The sequence below is a fragment of the Piliocolobus tephrosceles genome, chromosome 11 (assembly GCF_002776525.5).
Source record: "Piliocolobus tephrosceles isolate RC106 chromosome 11, ASM277652v3, whole genome shotgun sequence".
Classification (NCBI taxonomy): Eukaryota; Metazoa; Chordata; class Mammalia; order Primates; family Cercopithecidae; genus Piliocolobus; species Piliocolobus tephrosceles.
The window spans coordinates 2,545,443-2,556,538 of NC_045444.1; the positions used below are offsets into that span (position 1 = coordinate 2,545,443).

The following is an 11,096-nucleotide window of genomic DNA, read 5'->3' on the forward strand; positions in this document are numbered from 1 at the left end:
TTTCTCTCTTTCTCTCTTCCTTTCTTTCTTCTTTCTTTCTCTCTTTCTTTCTTTCTTCTTTCTTTCTCTTTCCTTCTTCTTCTTTTTTTTTGATGGAGTCTCACTCTGTCACCCAGGCTGGAGTGCAATGGCACAGTCTCAGCTCCCTGTAACCTCTGCCTCCCGGGTTCAAGCAATTCTCCTGCCTCAGCCTCCCGAGTAGCTGGGACTACAGGTGTCCACCACCACACCCAGCTAACTTCTGTATTTTTAGTAGAGATGGGATTTCACTACATTGGCCAGGCTGATCTTGAACTCCTGACCTCGTGATCTGCCCTGCCTTGGCCTCCCAAAGTCCTGGGATTACGGCCGTGAGCCACCATGCCCAGCCTGTTTTCTATTTTTCTTATTTATTTATTTTACTTGTATTTTAAGTTCAGTGGTACCTATTACATAGGTAAATGTTTGTCATGGGGGTTTGTTGTACATATTATTTCATGACCCAGGTATTAAGTCTAGTGTCCATTGGTTATTTTTCCTGATCCTCTCCCTTCTCCCACCCTCCACCCTTCAAACACACACACGCAGTATGTGTTGTTTCCCTTTGTGTATCCATGTGTTCTCATCATTTAACTCTCATGTACAAGTGAGAACATGCAATATCTGGTTTAAGATGGAAAAATTTTTGACAGTAACCCCCTACTCCAGCCAAACATCACAGAAGAAAAATGTGGTTCCATCTCCAGCCCTGTAGCAAAGGCCAAGGGGCCTTTAGACTAGCACTCTTGCAAGGCTGTAATAGGGCACCCCAACACTCTGTCTGAGTGGTGTTAGAGAAGGTCTAGTGAGGGCTGGGACTTTCATTCCCACTCATCCATAAAGAGATGCCTCACTTTCTTCCCCTTCCCCACACTGGGGTGATGCCAGAGGATGCCTACTGGAAAATCATGACTTTCACATTCTCTGTGACAATGATGCCACCATCACCTCAGTAGCAGTGAAGACTACATGGAAGACAGAACTCCCACCCCACGACTGGAGGCCAAGTGAGGAACCCGGACTTCTATCTCCACCTGGTGGTAACAAGGTATTGCCCCTGACTGCCGCTGATAGAGTGGTATCAGAGAAAGCCAACTAAAACAAATGATTTAAAAAACGTTCAGGTTTCAATAAAAAATTTCTCATTATACTGAGAACCATGAAGATCTCAGATGAATGAAAAAAGACATTCAATAGATGCCAACACCAAGATGAGAGAGATGTTAGAATAATCTGACAACGATTTTAAAGCAGCCATGGTAAAAATGCTTCAGTAAGCAATTACAAACACAGTTGAAACAAATTTAAAAATGGCAAGCCTCAGCAAAGAAATAAAGCTATGAAAAAGAGCCAAATGGAAAAGTTTCAAACTGAAAAAGAGAATAACTGAAATTAAAAAAACTCAGTGGATGAGCTCAACAGTAGAAGGGAAGTGGCAGAGGAAAGAATCAGTGAACTCAGTGGTAGAACCTATCTGAATAATGGAGACAAAATGGACTAAAGAAACAAAAAATGCAGAGCCTTGAGGACCTGTGGGACTGTATGGCAGTTCTAACACTTTTGTTGTTGGAATTCCAGAAAAAAAAGAGCAAGAGGATGGGGCTGAAAAAATTACTCAAAGAAATAATGGCCAAAAACTGCTCAGGTTTAGCAAAAGACAAGTCTACAGAATCAAGAAGATGACAAAATCCTTGTCATAGACAGAATGTGTGTTCCCCAAATTTCATGGGTTGAAACCCTGCCTCCTAATGTGATGGTGTTAGGTGGTAGGGCTTTGGGGAGCTAATTAAGATTAGATGAGGTCATGAGGGTAGCACCACTATGAATGGGATTAGTGTCCTTACAAGTGTTCCACCATAGCTTGCTTTCTGTCTCTGAGGAACATGTGAAGACATAGTGAGGAGACTGCTGTCTATGAGCCAGGAAGCAGGCCCTCAGTAGACACTGAATCTGCTGGTGGCGTGGTCTTGGACTTCTCAGCTTCTGAGAGTTACTGTGAGAAACAAATTGTTGTTTAAGCCAGCCAGTATGTGGTATCTTGCTATAACATCCTGAGCTACTAAGACAATCTCAGATTGAAAAAAAAAAATCAATGCCAATTATAATTAAATTTCTGAAAACTAAAGACAAAAAAAATCTTGAAAGCAGTCAGGGAAAAATGAGACCTTAACTATAGAGGAGAAACAATTTGAATGACAGTAGAATTACCATCAGAAACTATAGCAGCCAGAAGTGGCACAATATATTTTAAGTGCTACAAGAAAAGAACTGTCAACCCATAATTCTATACCCAGTGAAAATATCCTTCAGGAATAAAGGGGAAATCAAAACATTTCCAGATGAAGAAAAACTAAGAGAATTTGTCATCAACGCATCTACCCTAAAAGAATGGCTAAAGGAATTTCTCTAAACAGAAAGAAAATGATAAAGTAAGGAATCTTGAAACATCAGGAAGGAAGAACATAGTAAACAAAAACATGAATAAATATAATGAGCTTTCTTTCTCCTCTTGTGTTTTCTAAATTATGCTTGATGAGGGAAGCAAAACTATAACATTGTCTGGTATGGTTCTAAATGTATTTACAGGAAAAATTTAAGACATTTACAAACAGGATGTAAAGGTAAGTAAAGTCTCTATACTTCACTCAAACTGATAAACTGATGATACAAATAGATGGTGATAAGTTATGTATATAAAGTATAATACCTACAGGAACTACTAAAATTGCTATACAAAAAGATATATACTCAAAAACACTGCAAATAAATCAAAATGGAATTCTAAAAAATGTTCCAGTGAGTGACCCAGGAACATTCTTTTCATTCCAGGAATGATGGTAATAGAAAACAGACATCTGAGAAACAGAGTATTAACAGAGAACAAAAATAAAATGATAGAATTAAGTCCAAAATATTATTACATTAAACATGAAAGGTCTAAATACAGCCATTAAAAAGACAGAGATTGGTAGAGTGCATTCTAAAACACAACTCAGTTGTATGTTATAAGCAAGAAACAGGTAAGTTAAAAGTAAAAGAATGCAAAAGGATAAACATGAAAGCATTTATCATAGGAAAGTAGAAGTGGCTATGTTAGTATCAGATAAAGTATTTCAGAGCAAAGAATATTTCCAGACACAGGGAGGGATATTACATAATGATAAAAAGTTCAATCCACCAAAACCGCATAGCAATCTTAAACATGCATAGCACCTGTAATCCCAGCACCTTGGGAGGCTGAGGCGGGTGGATCACGAGGTCAGGAGATCAAGACTATCCTGGCCAACACAGTGAAACCCCGTCTCTACTAAAAAAAAAAAAACAACAAAAAATTAGCCAGGCGTGGTGGCAGGCATCTGTAGTCCCAGCTACTTGGGAGGTTGAGGCAGGAGAATGGCGTGAACCCAGGAGGCGGAGCTTGCAGTGAGCGGAGATTGCGGCACTGCACTCCAGCCTGGGCAACAGAGCAAGACTCTTGTCTAAAAAAAAAAAAAAAAATGCATAGCAATGGAGCTGCAAAATAAGTGCAACAAAAACAACTGAAAGAAGAAAAAGACAAATCTACAATTATAGTTGGAGATTTCAACACTCCATCATGAAACCATGGATAGAACAACTAAACAGAAAATCAGCAAGAATAACTCAACAACACTATCAACCAATAGGATCCAATTGACATTTATAAAACACACCACCTAAAGGCAGCAAAATACATATTATTTTTTAATGCTCAAAGAATATATGTCAGGATAGATTATACCCTGGACCATAAACCTCAACAAATTTAAAATAATTCAAATCCTACAGAATGTCTCCTCCAGTGGCAATGGAATCAAACTAGAAAGCAATAGAGAATTCATGACAACATCTCAAGGGGAAGGAAAAGTGCTGGCTCCCCACTGGGCCTTCTCTGACACCACCCAGTGGGGTATTGAGGCTCCTGCATATAGCTTGGGTAGAAATCTAGGCTACCATTCAGCTATTGATGATGGGTTTAGGGTGGGGCCCTATTTTTTCTTTGTTGTTTGACTAGAGTGGAGTGGTTATTGACTAAAAGTTTTCTGCCTTGCTAGGCTTCTCCTTTGTTTTTCCTTTGGGGCATATGTTAGGGCGTTCTTGCATTGCTCTAAAGGAATATACCTGCAGCTGGATAATTTATAAAGAAAAGAGGTTTAATCAGCTCACAGTTCCGAAGGCTGTGTAGGAAGCATGGCACCGACATCTGCTCACTCCTGAGGAGGCCTCAGGAAGCTTCCAATGATGGCGGAAGGCAAACATGGAGCCAGCATGTCACATGGTGGGAGTAGGAGCAACAGAGAGTGAGGTGACACACACCTTTAAACAACCAGATCTCGTGAGAATTCACTCACTATCATGAAGACAGCACCAAGGGGATGGTGTTATAGCATTCATGAGATAAATTCGGCCTCCATGACCCAGTCACCTTTTTCCATCAGGCCTCACATCCAACATTGGAGATTGCAATTCCACATGAGATTTGGCATGGATCCAAACCGTATCAGGACTTTTTTCTTTTTTCCACCTGTGTTCTTTGGTGTTTCTCAGTTGCTGACTTGTTTAGCTCCTAGTCTGGAATTTATGAGGCAAAATAAAACCCAGGCAACTCACCACCATCTTGTTTCTTGGGTTCTGTGGTCCCAAAGCCAGGGCACCTTCTTCTTTTCACCTTTCAGAAGTGAAAGTCTTGGTCTGCTGTATTTTTAGCAGTTCTCTAAGCAACACTGAGTTCACTGAAATTCGAGGACTATTGAATTTGCATCTGAGTCCCATGTTCCCTGGGTCAAGGCCTGAGTCTCCCGTATTTACAACACATGCCCTGAGCAGAGCACAGGCGGTCCTGGTCAGTCCTCACAAAGGTCTCCCAAGCAGCCTTGCCCATGCCCAGTGCTGCACGCATTCAGCAGCTGACTTGCCCACTCCTCGGTCCCCTCCTGATGAGCTTCCCCGTGTTTCCTCAAGCAAAAGCTCAGACTCTTCCCTGAGGCCTCCAGAAGGTGCTTGAAAGCTCTGCATCAAATGCACTGCAGAGAAACCCCTTTCTACTTCTCCCCAAAAAGCCAGCCCCCATCCCTCAGCCAGGGCTAACTCCTGGGCCCCAGCCTTCAGCCCAGCACCCTTTCTGTCTTCTGTGTCCTTTTGGTGCCTGTCCACCACCCACTTTTCCTGATAGAGGGAGGATGGGCCAGCCAGGGGAAGGCACAGCACTGCCCAGGCTCAGCCATTCAGCAAGCTCTGTGGAGGGAAGTGACTGCTCCATGGGTCTTCTCTGTCCCAGGCTTTTAGTGAGTACAGCCTCACTGAATCCTCCCAACTCTTCAAAGATAGGACTCAATAGTGCTGATTAACAGAGGAGGAAATGGGGACTCAGGAAGGTTCAGTCACCTGCAAAGGTCACATAGCTGGTGAGTGGCAGGGCTGGGACCAGGAGCCAAGTGGCCTGACTCGAGCCCAGGCTCTTCCACATACGAAACGTCCCAGATGTGCTCCTCCCTTAGAGACCCCAAGCGTCACCGAGGTCTGAGTGTCAGTCTAGAGACCATTATCAGACCCCCAGGCACAGCAGGCACAGGCCCCGATCTGACCTAAGCCCTCTTGGTGGTAACCCTCATTCTGGCCCATTTGGGCAGCAGATGAGTACCCAGCAACTTGAAACAGAGAAGCAAGAAGCCGGCTGACATCAGATTTTCTGAGGGGCTTATGGGTTTCTATTTTCCCCTCATTTGAAAAGCCAAGGTGGGTTTACAGTTAGAACCACCCTTTCCTCTACAACGCCATTAAGCTGCTTCAGGGAAAAATGGCTTTACTGGCCCTTAGATACCATTTCTGAGAAACAATGGTAGGAGATAATGTAGGAGATAATGTAGACACCACCTGTCTCTGGTGGCTGGCTGGCTTTGGATGTGGGCCGAGAACTGGTGTGTCGTTGGTTTCCAGACCAAGCTGGTCCCCGCTGCTCTGGGTGAAGGCTTTAGCTAGGTGGGATTCTTGGGACTTGATTTAGTACATACTGAGTTGTTTGGGTCTTCAGAAAAAAATAAATAAATAAAAAAGAGAGAGAAAAAGAAATATTTCCAGGATTTCAGTTACAGTCCTCATGTTAACGATACTAATGATAATGACAAACCAACTTTCACTGAGGCCCACAGTGTGCCGGGCCACTTTGGTGTCTGTCTGCCGGTCCTGTGAAGTAAGCACTGTTATTGCCCCACCCGTTTTACAGATGTAAAAGTGAAGGTCAAGAGCAACTTCAAAGTAGCGCTGTTTTCTTTAAATGCTTCCAAAAACCAGATTCTTGTTTTAGTGTGAACTGTGTGCTCAGGAGAGTAAATGGCGCACACATAGGTGTGGCTAGGAATGCAACAATGAGTATGTGTTGAATGAGGGAAGGAGTGAACTTGTTTCTTCTTTGTGATGAGCTTACATCTTTGATGTCATTTAGTTCAACTTTCCACTCAGTGTGAAAATCCTTTCTGTAACACCCCTGGTGGATGATCATTCACCTTGAATGCCTCCAGAGACGGGGAGCTCATTACCTCCCGAGGCAGTCCTTTCTACCCTTGGGCAGCTTTAATCCTCAGGAAGGACAAAGGTTTATTATTCTGAGCTGAGCTCTGCCTCTCCACGCTGGGTAATGATTGGTTCTCATTCTGCTCTTTGCTGTGGTCAAGCTTCTCTCACTGCTATAGATTGGTCCTCAAAATCAAAAGAGGCCTGCTCCTTCTCCTCCAGATTTTCCCTTCTGGGGACTTGAGTGAAGGCTGGCCAGAGGGGTGAGAGTCTGAGACCTGGACACAGAGTGGGTATTTGAAGGAAGGGGCTGTGTATGTTCCGCCTAAAGAAGCTAAACTGTCACAGAGGTGAGGGCGTATGATTGGAGCCCTCAGCTCTTTGTAAGGCATTGCAGATGCTAACGAACAAATAGCAACAGCAATAATAATAAAAAGTCATTTACTGTGGCGCTGGGTGCTGGGCTGAAAGCTTTCCTCGTATCATCTCATTTGAACCCCTCAGCAACCCTCTGGGGTGACTGTCATACTCCCCACCTTACAGACAAAGGAACTGAACCCCCGGAAGCTCGATGCCCCCGGCTGGGATGCAGACCCCAGGCCGTCTGACTGAAGCCACCCTTGTGCCCCCCACACCCCTGCTCTATGGCTGACAGGTAGAAGCTGCAGGAAGACGGGTAAGTGTCTGCTTCCCTGAAGCTCTTTCTAGAATGATAAACGGTGGGCAGGGAGAACCAGCTGCCTGGCAGGGAGGCGAGTGCCCAGGTGGCAGTGCAGTTGGGAAGGACCCGTGGTGTGGACGGCCTTTGGGGCACATGAATCCAGTTTGCCACGAGTCTCTGGGCCAGGTGTGTTTCAGCTGCAGCTGGAAACTCCTTCTCCTTTGGTGCCTGCATCTTTAGGTGTTCCCTAGATGCTGGGATTCCCCCAAATGGCAGTCCTCAGGGGGCAGTCTTGGCCTTGTTTCCAGGAGCCAGTTGTCAGAAGCCAGGAAGGGGAGAAGGGTCGATGGGCATTTGGGGTAATGGGTAATTTGCTTGGATGTCCAGGCCTCCCATCTATGTCTGCTCATACCCCAGTCCCCTGCCTGGAAGGACGCCTCACCCCTCTTTCCAACCAGGGTGCCCCTTGGAGCCCCTGTCCGTCCTTACTGCAGGAAACCCCCTGGGAGGCAGCTTGTGTGGGCGCCTGGAGACGGAAAGGAAGTGTCAGGGTGTATCGTCAGTGAGGCCTTCCCCGGCTCACAGGGAGTGGCCAGCCTGGTCCTGCCATTGGCGGGGCCCTGACAGCTCTCTGGGAGCGATGTGTCTGTGGTGGCAGTAGCGAGCAGGAAGGGAATCCCAGAGCATGCAGGACCGAGTCCCTTCCCCGCCAGCTGCCCGGGTCGGCCACCACCCAGACCTCCCGTGCATCCACACACACTCAGTGGTGGACACTGGGTCTTTCTGGGTTGAAGTTTTTCCTCTCTGTGGCAGGGACCGCAGTGCCCAGCTTGTAGAATTCAGGAGGTGATGAACCTGGCACACAGTTTTGTTCTGTAAATCAGAGTTGATTATCGCCCTAGAGAGCATGGCTAAGGGCATCTATACTGGGTTCATTCAAATCCTGACTCTATCCCTTCCTAGCCAGGGGCATCTAAGTGTTCTGTGCCTCAGTTGCTTTCTCTGTATAATGGAGATAAAACACTTATTAGCACATGGCCTGGCTCATAGTATGTTTGCAATAAATAGTTACTATGGTCATTGTGATTCCCATGATGTTGGCCCCCAACAACACTGCAGCTTCAGTTGGAGGCATGGGAAGCTTAATGGGAAAAGGGAAAGAGCAGGGAAAGGGGACATGAAAGCAGCGTGGGGGACTCAAACGCCGCAAATATGCATGGAGCCACTGATGTTTGCCAGGCACTTTTATAAACATGTGATTTAATCTTTCCCAAAACCTGTGCAACGGGCATCCTTTTATCTCCATTTTCTATTATATATGGTGAGGTAAGCCTCAGGGAAGGCAAGTAACTCACCCAGGGTTACACAGCCCATCACAGCTCAGTCAGGGCCGCAGGAAGGACAATCCTGTGGCTTGGAGTGTTGGGAAGTTTGCCTTCATTCAGTCCTGTGAAGCCTCAGAGGAAAGGCTGAGCTTGGTGCTGTCACCCTGTCTCCCTCCAGGTCATAGTGTGGCTGGCGCTTTCGGGCCTTCAGTTTTCTTCCTGCTGAGTGGGTTCAGAAAGAACAGCCTCTGAGTCACTGGAGTCCCGGCTGGTGATGGGGCTTGGACATTTGGATGGTCCATTGCTGCCCTCCAGGGATGAGGCTCGTCTCAGGACAGTGCCCTGGCTCCTGTCAAGGTGGCTCTGTGGTTGGTCAGGGCCTACTCTGTCTGGCCACAGCTATGGGCCTTTTTCCACGCAGCCTTCTTTGAGCTCTCCCCGGACTTTGGGAGTAGCATGAGATTTTTCCATGCTTCCGGCTCTGTCGCCAACAAGCTGAACAGTGACTTGGCGTCAGGGTGGCAAAGAGAATAGGTGCCTTACTGGGAATGGGCAGTGGCGGGGAGTCAGGGAGAGGGAGGCTAGAGGGTGGACAGGACCTCCTGGCAGCGGCAAGAACAGCCCCAGCTCCCGCCTTCCTGGAACACTTCTGCCGTGGAGCCCCCCAGGCTGAGGAGGCCTCGTGGGCCATTTCGCTGACCAAGAGGCTGAGTCACTTGCCCAAGGTTGGGCCTCTGGTGAGTGAGAGGCTGCAACTGGACTGGTCAGGGTGACCCCGGGCACACGTTCTCACCACCTCACCACAGTGCTCTCTTCCCACGGCAGCACCCTGCCCAGAGGATGGTGGCTGGGCCAGGCGCTGCCCCTACTGCCTCACAGGCCTCTCGGAAGTCAGAGGTGGACAGGGCTTTAGGGAGTCCCTCCTCCACCTGCCCTCATGGATGGATGCCGCCTGTGCCCTCCCTAATTTTCTCATGGTCCAAAGGGGAAGGGCTAGCCCCTGGAGAGTATCTTACCTCTTGTCTGATGGATGGCCCAGGGAGGGTGAGTGGCTTGTCTGAGGTCACAGAGCAAACTGGAGTCAGGGCCACCCAAATACAGGAGTCCTGACTCCCAGGCACTCATGCACTCCCGGGACGGGGCTTGCACTGTCTTCCCTGCTTCCCAGGAAGATACCTTGTGGGTAGATGTGGGAGGGAACAGGCCAGCCTTGACCAGTCCCATCCACTCAGCTGTTAAATATTCTGGGAATCCATAAAACTGACAGCCCACTGGTGGGGATGGTCGTGGCTCCCAAGTGTTCCCTGCTACCCAGCAGGGGTACATGGGGAAGCCTCCAGTGCAGAAATCGTGCTCTGCCAATTCCTGTGTCTCCAGCTATTCCCCATCTGAAGAGTGAGGTGGTTAGACCAGGTCCCTGGTTTTCTTCCAGCCACCCCCTGCTGGAATGCCAGGAGCTCTCTTCTGTGCGGGGGGAAGCTGCCGCTGGCCTCAGCTTCCCCATCTGTGAGATCGGGCTCCGTGCCCGTCTTGTTGGACTCATCAAGAGACCCATGGGGAGGAAGGGCTTGCGAGGAGAGCAGCTAAGGAAAAGCCGGAATTGTCCAAGCCCTCTGTCCCTCCCTGTATCAGCAGCAGGCGACCTGCCCACCAGCTGGGGCCTCCCATTCCGTTCCATTCCCTTTAAGTAAGCTCTCTCCCTGTGCAAGGGAGCAACCGATCTCAAAGGCCCGGCCCACAAAGGGGCCCCCGACATGGCTGGGAACAATGCGGCCTGTTTACCTGACAGATTGTCCGCTTTCTTTTCATCTCGTAGGGAAAGAACTCCCGCGGGGAGCCGCTAATCCCAGAGTAAACAGATGACCTCGTGGTGCCTTTCTCCCGGAGGTGGGATTCCTAGTGCAGCACCCCAACTGTGCAAACAGACCCTGGAGGGCTTGATGCGCCTGCGGGGGCGTGGCTGGGGACCTGGGCCTGGGCCAGGAGGGGCCTTTCCCTCTTGCCAGCCCTCTTTTCTTCCTTTGTGATTTCAATTGAATGGGGAGAAGCTCAAAGGCAGGGGCATGAAAGGTCAAAGCCAATTTGCAGGGCCAAGTGTGGGGGAGGAGAGAAGGGCCCAGACCAAGCATTTTTTTTGGAGGCCTGACCTTGACCTGGAAGCAACTCCTCCCTCTCTCGGTTCTTCTGAGGACATTGCCCCGGCAGAGCTGGCTTTGCCTTCTGGTCACCCCCCTTCCTAGCTGTGTGACAGAGCCCAGCAAATGCTCCTTTCTGAGCCTCATTTTCCTCATCTGGAAAGCAGGGACACAGGGACCTGTCGGCTAGGACTGTTGTAAAATATTGTGGTGTGCTTTCCATAAGTGGTGGCTATTTATGATTAGGGAGGGAGTGAGGCTGAGTCTTGAAGCTGGAACGAAATGCCAGTGGAGGACAGAGGGTATTCCAGGCTGGAGGGACAGGCAGAGCTGGGACAAAGGCTCTCAGATGGCAATGAACAGTGCCTGTCTGGGAGACTGAATACAGTAGCCTCTGAAGCAACATATTATTGTGGGGTGGTTATCTCT

General features: G+C 48.1%; 1 pseudogene; it reads right to left on the reverse strand.

Moving 5' to 3' along the window:
* LOC111521682 overlaps positions 1–10,210 on the reverse strand; it is a 28,271-nt pseudogene extending 18,061 nt beyond the window's left edge.
* Positions 10,211–11,096: the final 886 nt, after the last annotated feature.